At 34.4% G+C, this 11,472-nt stretch overlaps 1 pseudogene across 1 annotated transcript; it reads right to left on the bottom strand.

Annotated features, from left to right (window-relative positions):
• Nucleotides 1-2,685: 2,685 nt before the first annotated feature.
• Nucleotides 2,686-4,207, bottom strand: LOC149538511 (aspartic proteinase nepenthesin-1 pseudogene; annotated as a pseudogene). Its single transcript, XR_016356550.1, has one exon. The product of XR_016356550.1 is annotated as an aspartic proteinase nepenthesin-1 pseudogene (transcript).
• Nucleotides 4,208-11,472: the final 7,265 nt, after the last annotated feature.

Genomic DNA, 11,472 nt, shown 5'->3' with positions numbered 1-11,472 from the left:
ACCTGTCCAAAGAAAACTTCTTTGGAATTTTTCAAGGTTATTAGCCATACTACAAGTGATTTTAAACAAGGAGAGAAAGTACATAGGTATTCCTTGAAAAGAAGCAACCAACAATTGGAGTTTACTTGCAATGCATAATACCTTTTTCTTTTATCCTAAAGTTATTTTTGCATTCTTTTGAAAATGGCATTCCAATATTGATTAGACACTTCCTTCAGTGTAAGGGGAAAACCAAGGTAAGTGTCCAGAAGACTAGCAGATTGACATCCCATAATACCAATGATATGTCTTTGTAGATCTAGCTCCGTATTGAAAAAGTACATCTTGCTCTTGCTATAGTTTATCTATTGCTTAGTGGTAGAAGCATAGTCATCCAATAACCTTTGCCAAGCCCTTGTTTCAATAAATGACAACCAACCAAAGAGGAAACTACAATCTATAAACTCACTAGATAACCTCTAGAGGTAAGGAGGTAGTTGCTTTAACCTCTATAACGACCCATGTACTAGCCAAATTGGAAAAGGATCTTCCTAGAACCTCCGACACCATAATGAATAAGAATGGGGAAATGGGGTTACCCTATCTAAGCCCCTGCCCAACACCAAAGGATCCCCATGGTACCACTCACAAGGATTCCCATGGGGTACCATGAGGATATGTGATGCTAGTTATATTCATGACATTTTTTTTCGTAATGTAAGAATAGATGTAGTATGGGCATAGCTTCAATGTCATAGAAAGCAATCAAACATGACTACAATCAAGGAAATATCTACATGTAAGTGCATATAGTGGTACAATATGTGGTGATATAATGGTCGATCTTATGTCTCTAATAAACATTTCAGCATGAACAAGATCGCCTAAAGAAAATCAAAATATGGTAAATGTTACAAAAGATGTATCATAATAGTAATCAAAATAACAAAACAGAAAAAAAAAAAAGAGTATTATAAAACTATAAAATTAAACACAAGTAACTACATATGGGCAAATTTATCCTTGGATATTGTCATCTTTATACTATATTACTTATAGAGGCACATTTTATGATCATATATCATCACCATCATCAAAACATCATGACATTATAGAGGATAGTCTTGACCAAAGTTCAAAACTATGTCACATCTTTATCTAATGAATTGCTTAAGTGAAATAGTTTTACCTAAAATCACTTGGTGCCTATTTGGCACAAAGTGTTTCAAGTGAAACAATTTCATTTGAAACTCCTAGACAAATAAAGTTTAATTTTAAAATTTAAACAAATTAAATTTATATGCAATATTCTAATTCCAACATTTTTTTAGACAAAGAAGTTCCAATCAAATCTGTTTTGCTCTAAATTTTTTAATCAACTTGGAGGCTTAACAATCATCAATTCAATGTCATACTCCTTTTAAACATTATACACTCCCTACAATTCTCTAAGCACAATACTTCCTTATTCATAACAACATTGAACAAAATATTACCTCAATTGTAGGCACACTCAACAACGAACACACTATTATCTCAATTGTATTCACACTCAACAACGAACAAGATAATATCTCAATTTTAAAGACACTCAACAACAAAGAAGATGCCATGACCAACAATTATTTTGGGTAAAATCATTTGTATTGGACATAATTGTATCAAGCTAGTTAGACTACTAACATGAACTAATCTTAAGCCCCACAAAACATGAATTTCATTCCATTTATCTTATCTTTGATCCCAAATTTAGTTTAAGATTTCAATTTACATAATCTTGATACAACCTCTTAAGAATTAGTGCCTATATGGAATCAATTTCTAGAGCTTAATTATATCGATTAATTCAATCTGAAATGACTCAATTTCTCCATTTTCTATTATTTAACTTCGACTCCTACTAATTAGAATCTAACTTATATTTTGTTGATACACTTCCTTTAGAAAAAAGTGCACAATTAGAAGAATTGTCTCACACCAAACTCATTTGTAATGAGAGATGGATTCATGTTGAATCACTACTCATGAAACATGGGTCATCGAGTTTGACTCAAAAATCACACAGTTAAATCTTGATATTCACATCATCATTTGTAACTGTCTAAAAACATTTAAGTACAAGACATTAGATTTTTTTTTTTGGTAAAATAGAGTTCCACTATAATTCTTATTAAAATAACTTGTTCAAAGAACGCATGAGAAAAAGAAACAAAAAGAAAACCCTTATTCATTAATTAAAAACATACAAAATGAAAATTTAAGCATCCATAAATAATAAATAGAAAATGATCATACAAAGCTCCAATCTTGGTATAGACCACATTATACCTCAATTTTACTATGGTGAATTCTTTGCAATTTTCCTATGGTGAATTTTTTGCAATTTTCCTTTGGTGAATTCCTTGCAGCTATCCACACTTGGAGATCTACTAGTTACAAATTGTCCCTTTCAACTCAATTTATATGTGGGGTTGACGATATAGTTAATGGCATTCAATGACTTAGATTAAGTGCACACAAAGACATTAAAAATGTTCGTAATTATTAAAAAGACAAATTTAATGCCTACTGACTGTACTTCCAAACTTCAAACATTATTACTCCCGAGTTTCACTGAATAACATTTCAAACATTTTATCCATGCCCACGTGCTACGAGGGATTGCAGAGGCTTGTAAGAACACTACTACCGATACGATAATGTGGATTTTACTGCTAAACGATCAATCCCCTCTACACATTATACAATGCCATTTTTTATTCATAGATTGTTATAATCCATCTGTTAATCCTGCACAAGATTCAAATGTTGTCGCAGAGTGCAGGCGAGAAGGAGAGCATATTTTTCCCCAAATCGTAAAGAATCTGGTAATTCTGCTGCTGCACATTCCCAAAAATGGAGACTCCATCATCGGAGGGCATCATTGCAAGGCACAACAATTTACCAGTCGTATCGGCCAAAACCATGTAATTATTCGGAGGCAGAACAAAATCCGCCCCTTTGAAATGGAAACTCAATTCGGGAAATTGGGCAAGAGGATGCTCAACCGAATGAATATTATAGCAAAGATCAAGCCCGAATTGTGATCCGTCAGCGGTGGTGAGCTTGATCATGGAATCCAGCTCCTTTTTCAGAGCAGCATAAGCGAGGTCGGGCAGAAATGTGATGGTTGTTCCAGAGTCTATGATGAATCCGCCCGTTCCATCCGATTTAACATCGAAAACCCCTTTGCGAATCCCGAGCAATCTCTCCTCCACGCTGATCCCCTCCAGAGAAAGATAGAAGTAAGATGAATCTCCCCTGTGGTCGATCTGAAACGGTGTGGATTTCACAGCCCGGCCTTTCAATTGGGCCGAATTGCCAAAGAAAATGGTGCTGGATTTGGCAGGGGTATTGCTGAGACAGTATGAGAATTTGTGGGCGAGAGATTTGCCAAGCTGGGTGATTAGCGACATTGACCCTCTTCCCAAACCAACAATTCCACTCGCTTGATCGAATCCCGTGCCCTCATTGTCATGGCCGCACCCAAACGCAACTCGCACTTTTGAAGCTCTGCCTTTCGATTTGGGGGGAATGAAAGTGAGAATCTCGGAGGAGAGGATTCCCGCGGTGTAGGAGAAATCACCATACGTGTAAGTGTACTCGCAGGACTTTGATGTGCAGGAGAAATCGGGAAGAGCTTGGGAGGAACAGAGGGAGTGAGAACAGGGGAGCTTTTGGTAAGAGGAAGATAGAGCGGGATTGAAAATGGTTGTGGATTGTGCAAAGCAATCTGAGCAGGGCTTGCATTGTGTCCATGTCAAATCGCTTCCCGTGTCCACAATGGCCGCCATAGCTACGCTTGGAGTTCCAATTGCCAGTTTCATCACGAATTCCCCATTTCCCCTGTTCACAGCCGCTCCCAAATCCGTCGACTTGGTTTTTCCAATGCGTCTGCCATTAAAGCTCTGCAGCCTCTGCTTGCTTCGCTCCACTGCTCGTTGCAGCCATGTGGTGTTCAGTTGAGAATCGAAATGCACAAGTTCTGCTCTGAACCCATTTGTATCTTCTTCTTCTTCTACGCCATTGTACTTCAGTTCGGAAGAATCTGTTGCAGATGTGCAAGAAACAATGGCTATGAGTATGCAAACGGAGCAGGAAGCCTTCAATCCGATTCCAAATGCCATCATCTTCTTGGCTTGAAATGTTTTGAACCGCCACTGGTTTTTCCTTCCTTTGAATGGTGACCTTGCAGGGAGAATTCTTGTAAGAAAGCTCTGTTTTCATGGTAGAGATGGAAGCTGTGTGTAGGTATATATGGGTGAATTCATGTGCGTAACTCCTTGAAATCGTTTTCATGAGAAAGTGTGGTGGACATAATTTAGTGGTCGGAAAGCAGCACCTGTGACAACGAGGAGGTGGGATTTGAATGAGTAGATGGCCGACTACCAAACATCTTGCTGGATTAAATGGTCATTTGTCCTATATAAAATTGGTTTTTACTTAAGTAATATCTTATATTATAACATATGTAAGTAATTTATATAATCTTAATTTGAAATGTATGGATATAATATTAATTAACAATCAATGATATTGGTATGTATGCTAGCATTATGGATACCCGCAATCTAATTAGGAAAAACCATGCTCTAAAAGCCTTTGATTTTCCTAAAACCCCTCCCAACATTCATGAGATTGACTTTGACATGAGATGAACCACATGAGAAGAGAATGAAATTACCATTCATGAGATTGACTTTGACACTGATGCAATAAAGGAAATCAATACCTCTTTTTGAGCCATGAGACTTACCACACAACTCGTCAAAAGGGGAAAATATCCGGAAGTGGGCTTTGAGTTAGAGGGAGGGGAGAGCGAAAATGATGAAAAAGAGGAAAAAGAGAAAAATGTTACGAGGAAGGTTTTTTAAAGAGAGATATCAACTTATTTCAAGATGAAATGTCATAAAAGTATAATTAATATGATAAAATATTAGTTTATGGTTGTTATTTATGCTAATATTTCTTATATTTATTATTAAAAGTATTAATGATTGTACCAATAATATCTAGTCTAATGAATTTAAGATGATAATAAATTTAATTGCAAAATCATCAACTCCAACCACAAGGCTACTTAGTTGAAGTTGACCAAACATCGCTAAATTAAACAAATGTCATTGTAGAAACCTTGGGTTTGTTGGGTGTGAAGGAGTGATCAAAGATGAGAATGACATTTGTATTGCTACGATGACACTTCCCTTAGGTTTTTAGTCCAACCTCTTAATGTAAGTTGTGGGTTCCTTTCAAACTTTGAACATTGTCAGGTGTCTAAATTGCAAAAACATGTGGATTTAGTGAGATTTAAATACCAACATCAAGTGTATGAAGGGTGAAAACAAGGCTTCTAGGACTATTAATTTTTTTAATAAAGATTCCATAAACAAAATTCAAACCTTTAAGGATTGCTACATAGCATATGGCTATCGTGAAATCAATATTATGGTTGATGGTCTTGCCAACCTATGGTTTAGACTTAAGATTATTAAGACTTGGAATGGGGAAAATACCATGGATAATGATATTAAATCTCTCCTTATATTTGTTCAAACTAATGGTAGAATTGGAAAGTTAAATATTGGTGATGAAGATGAAAAATGTTGATCTTGAAATCAATGTTGGAGGTGTGGATCCTCTAAATGAGCAGAAGATAATTATTGTTATTGATTATTCACATGTTTTCTAGGTAAAAGGCGAATAATACTATTTAAGAAAAATGCTTTCAATGTGATTTATCCAATTTGCCTCTAAGTTGGCATCTATCATTAGCTTCACAAGCCCTTGTCCTCTAACCAACTTGGTGATTTTTCTATCTATGTTGAATTCTTGGATCCTATTGATACATCTACACCATCTTCTTGACACCTCTTGCTGAGATAAAATGTCTTTTACTGCAACACTTGGAACAAATGCAATTATAGTAGCACTATTGACATTAAGGTCAATTTGTCTATCAATGACTCAACACTTAGTCAAATGGTTACATTGCCAACTTCCTTCTTCACCAATTATCAACCCAATGGATAAAATGCAAGACATTGGGGCTTCCTTCTTCACCAATTATGTTGTGCATGATATAGGTTGTAGGATTATTATTTTCACTCATATTCACATCGATAATATTTTCACTTTGTCTTAACTAGTCATCAACAATCTATAAAGACAAAGTTTAAATGAGAGGCTTACCCTAGTAGATGCAAAACTCAATTAAAAAGGAGACAACAACAAGCCTCATAACTAACCCCCTACTAGAAATGCCAAATCTCTATAGACAAGTATTGTGGAAAGAAAAAATGAGCAACACAATCCTCATTGTGATGACACAAAATACACATATAGAAACCAAGGAAGCCCCATCGACACAAATTAACCTAAGCATCAATTTTGAACCATTAATTAGCCTCATGAAAAATATTGCATTTTTGTTAAGAGAATTTGTTCTAAACCTATTTAGTTTAAATATACCATTTTTTCTTATGTGTGTGTGTGTGTGTGTGTGTGTGTGTGTGTGTGTGTGTGTGTGTATGTATGTGTGTGTATATATATATGTATATATATATGTATATATGTATATGTGTATATATATGTGTGTATATATATATGTATGTATATATATATATATGTATGTGTATATATATATATATACATATATATGTATACATATATATATACATATATATGTATACATATATATATACATGTATACATATATATGTGTATACATATATATGTATATATATATACATATGTATATATATGTATACACATATATATGTATATATACATACATATACATATATATATACATATATATGTATATATACATATATATATACATATATATGTATATATACATATATATATACATATATATGTATATATATACATATATATGTATATATATATATATATATGTATATATATATATATATATATAAAATTTGTATAATTCATTTGATTTCTTTAGATGCCACCCTTACTGAAGAGATAGTAATATTTAATTATTTAATTATTTTCAATTATATAAAAGATACTACTAATGCATGTAAGTTTATTTCTTATATAATTTTATAGCCTGAATATTTTCATGTGAAGAAAGTCCACACCTAACAATATGAACCTAGAAAAAATAAAGGCCACAATTTCTAGATTGTGGTCTCAATTTAAAAGAAATGGTGATGGAGAATGTTATTGTCCTTGCAAAAATGCAAAGGCTTAAAGAAAAAAAAGAGAATTCTAATCAGAGCATCTTAGAGACATTGCAGGCAACATGATCAAATTGAAGGGGGAAAGGATTTTTATCCTTTGGTAAATGTTGATTTCGAATTGGTAAAAGGTAATGCTCCCGTGGAAGAAGATGATCCTAAGGGAGAGAACACAATTGAAGATGTTGGTATTGGCACAGCTAATAATGTGCTAGAGAACAAGATTGAAGAAGATGTTACTAGCACAACTAATGAAGATGATAAAGACAATGATAGTAGCACATCTAATGATGATGATGATGAAGAGATCTTTGATATATCTGTTACCAAAATTTCACACATGCTAAATTTTACTAGAAAGTAACATCACAAAAAGTAACATTGCAAAAGGAAAACGTACATTTTCTATTCATTACTATTTCATCATTTTTGCAATCATATATGAAACCCTGAGCAAAAGAGATACAATGTTCATTGTATAGATCATCAACTGATATGTACAATTTTCATTTTTACAGAGTATGAAATGAATTAACATGCTGACTAGAGAAGATCTCACACAAGCTGTGAGTCTATTAGCTAGGTTTCTTTCATAAGGAAATACATAAACAGAAATACATATGCACAAAAGAAGTAGTGATAGAGATAACCAGTCATTGCCTGATGCTTTGACTGGTTATAAACTAGATATGTGTTCCCGAGATCCCTGTCGCACCTGTCCAGCTCTAGGCTCCATGATCTCCAGCATCTGCAAAAAACATAAAACAACTGATGTTAGATCCTGAGGGATCTAAGCAATGACTACCTACCTCTATGACTACATATTCTATCTATCAATGCATTCCATCATGAAAGAAAACAAGCAGTGATATTGGCATTTAGTGCTGAAAGAAATAAAACCATTTGTGAGTGTCACGAGCCCGTGCTCGAACCTCATAAGATATGCAACAGGATAGAGAAGATGAACAGACTAACAAATCTGTATTATGAAGTTATTTATGAACATGTGCAACAAGCAAACAGGGATACCGAGGAATGTTGTTTGCATCTTATTTTCAGCAAAAATGACAAGTACCTCAAATATAAATTGTATTTACAACAAGTCATTTATGTTTGTATTGAGCATTGAAAACATCTATTTAGAATTTTCCATCCACAATGGAAACATGCAAATTGGCAATCAACGAGAAACACCTTATGCAACATGATAGTAGGACAATGGAAATCAGATGAAGTATTTGTCAAGCAATGTGATCCTCATAAGGCTTGTACAGATAGATAGCTACAACAGAGTTTAGCAACATGTGAAATCATCAATCAGTTCAAACTGGAGGACTTTGGCACATTAATTGTTGCATGGAAGCTTTCACAAACAAATTAAACGTAAAGGAGTAGCAAGGCAAATGAATGGTGATGTCTTCAGAATAAAATGCCAGGGGCATTGCCATCCTAATTAGGATAACAAAGTATCAACATTCCAACGAAAGAGGGATAATGACAGGTATGTGCATCGTGACATAGGGTTGAGCTAATGGTGAGCACATCAAATTCTGGCAACATTATTTGGAATTTGCATTCTTTGAAGCCTTGTCATTGAAAATGCCAACTGCAATATGATACAAATGAACAATCATATAGAAAGTACCTAGCTATCGTGTTCCAAAATGGGTAGACCAAAAGTTTTGGTAGCATTCATTGAGATACAAGATTTTTGTCATTAACCAATAATAGTAAAAAGCTTAAATGACAACTGCTAATTAAAAGAAAAATGAATGAAACTACAACAAGTATTTAATTTCCTTTTGAGAAAGGGCTGGAAAGTGAAATTACAAGAAATGGATGTTATTTAAAATCATATATATGGATATCAACAGTAAAGAGAAAAGAAAGAGACAATGATCTATTGCTGATATATCAGAATTTCAAATACCCAAAATGACAAACATTTTTATGAGAAGTTTCACATTCTACCAAATCACAATGACAGTATTGTTCCTAAGAATATGAAGATACATCAAGGCATCTTCTAGAACAGAGGATAGTATGCATACAGGTATGCATGGCAGCCTTCATCAAAATAGCAATATGTTTTAATGGAGATTTAAAAAAGTGAAATCCTTCCAAAAATGGTAAATCTCTGTTATAAGTGGCTTCACCAAAGTAGAAACCCCATCTGGGTACTTGCAAAGAAAAGAACAGCAACCTGTATTCATGGTAACTGTTGGTCCAAAGGGGAGGGCTCCAACAAAATCACCATTTAAAATAATTATAACTCACAAAAAAAAAATAACAACTTCCAGCGAAAACCCATAACGAGTTCTTTTTAATAATACAACAGAGATGAGATCTCAGTTATGGCAGCCAAAAAATCTATAGTATGCAATGATAGATAAGACACTAGATGCATCTTCTAGGAGCAGCAATGGCATATGCAATAGCCGCCGACAAAGGAAGGAAACAAACTTGAATCCATAAAATGGGTGTCCCAACAAGAAAACAGAGGGAGCCATGGTCGTTTTACCTTCCAAAAATCCAAAAGGATGAGTGACAATAACAAATTTAGACACAGCAAATACCCATGGCGGATTCAAGAAAGCAACCATTTCGGGTTCTCACCAAAAGCAACTATGAGATGTGACTGTAGCTATGAGGGGTAGTTGATGATATCATCAAGCCATGCCTTTTGGGCTATTTTGTACCCCTTTTTGAAGTCTTTTCAAGGACTCAAGTTTGGCCTTTGGGGCTGGATCCGACCCAACATTTATGGTTTTTGAGAAATGTAGTTGGGAAAAGGTGTTAAGTATGAGTTTTTCAACTCATTGTAGAGCTTCTGATTTTATGGATAGAGGTTTTGTGGCTATTCTCTGCATCCTAAACTTCATTCTATAGAGTCTGTAATTCATTTATGGAAGTATAATACAGGTAACAGCAGTGTGATTATGCTTGATGAAGTTATCAGGTAGCCTTTTTCCTTTCTACAAGTTCTATGTGCATTTTTAAATGATTGGATATGTTAACTTGTGAATGTTTCATTATTCCTTGTTTTTTTGTCTCATTTCAGCACCTTTGTGTAGAACAGTAAGTTTTTTTACAGGTTATGACATGTGTTTTTAAGTGAAATTGGTCAAAGTGAGGTACTAGTTTATCTTTCTCTTTGTAGTTTTAGTGTGAAAATGTAGTGCCTCTCCCATTTGAATTTTGTAAGTTGTCCTGATGGATGCAACCTTGCTGATCTTTTGTTGTGATGGGATCATGACTGTGACCCTGAGTGGTCTACACCATTGAGGTGTTTGGATTTATGTTTCTGTATCAGTTGCTTTGATTATGCTTTTGACTTATCTTTGAGATTATGATGTGATTTTTGGTTCACTGAGGTTTGTGCCAGTGGTTACCAGGATCGATGTGGTATCATGAGGTTGTTCTTTGATTACCCTGAGATGTGTGCAGAGATTGCACTATGTACTTTTTACCATGCTACATGGGACTAGGTTCCTGTAGCAGTGGTTAGTCATGTTTATGACTGAGTTTGCTTATGTGTTTTAAATGCCTTTTAATGCAGAGTAATCAATCATTATTAAATGCTTAAGTAATTAGAATGGATTATTCTTGTTGGATTCTTTGGTTATGTGCTGCAGACATTTACCTTGTTTTATTTTGATCTGAGAGATATCTGTTCTCGTGTTATGTTTACATTTGAGATGACCTAAGGGTCAAATGTTACTCTTTGATTCCAGTATCATAGACATTAGACTACTATGTTGTTCAGTTAATCATATTGCATGATGATGCTATTTTGAGATGACAGTGTGTTTTGTGATGTTATTTGGTTATTTGGTATTTGGACATACCTCTGATTTTGTTATGTGATGGATTTAACGCTATGGTTATTCACTTCATTCCTGCATTGCTACGCCTTTTGTAAACGTGAGTGATGTAAATAGATTATTTTAATATAATTAAATAAATGGTTAAATTAGGTGATTTAACGCATTATTGCTTCGGCTATGTTATTATATGCAATTGCACTTGATCGTGTTGTTTAGTGTGCAGGATTATATCCCTGGCAGTGGCACATGGAGTTAGTGATTCAGCCGTTCATATTTTACCAATGTCGCCCTTGTATGGTCGACGTATCCTTAATTAAATGTTTAATTTAAACCTTTCGGTGATTATTAAATCCGAACTCATTTGCAATATGTGATTAGACCAGTAAGTGTGTCTGTGCATTTAGAGGTTCGCATTGTCG

This window comes from Cupressus sempervirens, chromosome 9 (assembly GCF_028749045.1).
Source record: "Cupressus sempervirens isolate cs-2001-9-10 chromosome 9, ASM2874904v1, whole genome shotgun sequence".
Classification (NCBI taxonomy): Eukaryota; Viridiplantae; Streptophyta; class Pinopsida; order Cupressales; family Cupressaceae; genus Cupressus; species Cupressus sempervirens.
Note: the sequence above shows the minus strand (reverse complement) of the source record. Positions and strands in the feature narration are given on the sequence as shown.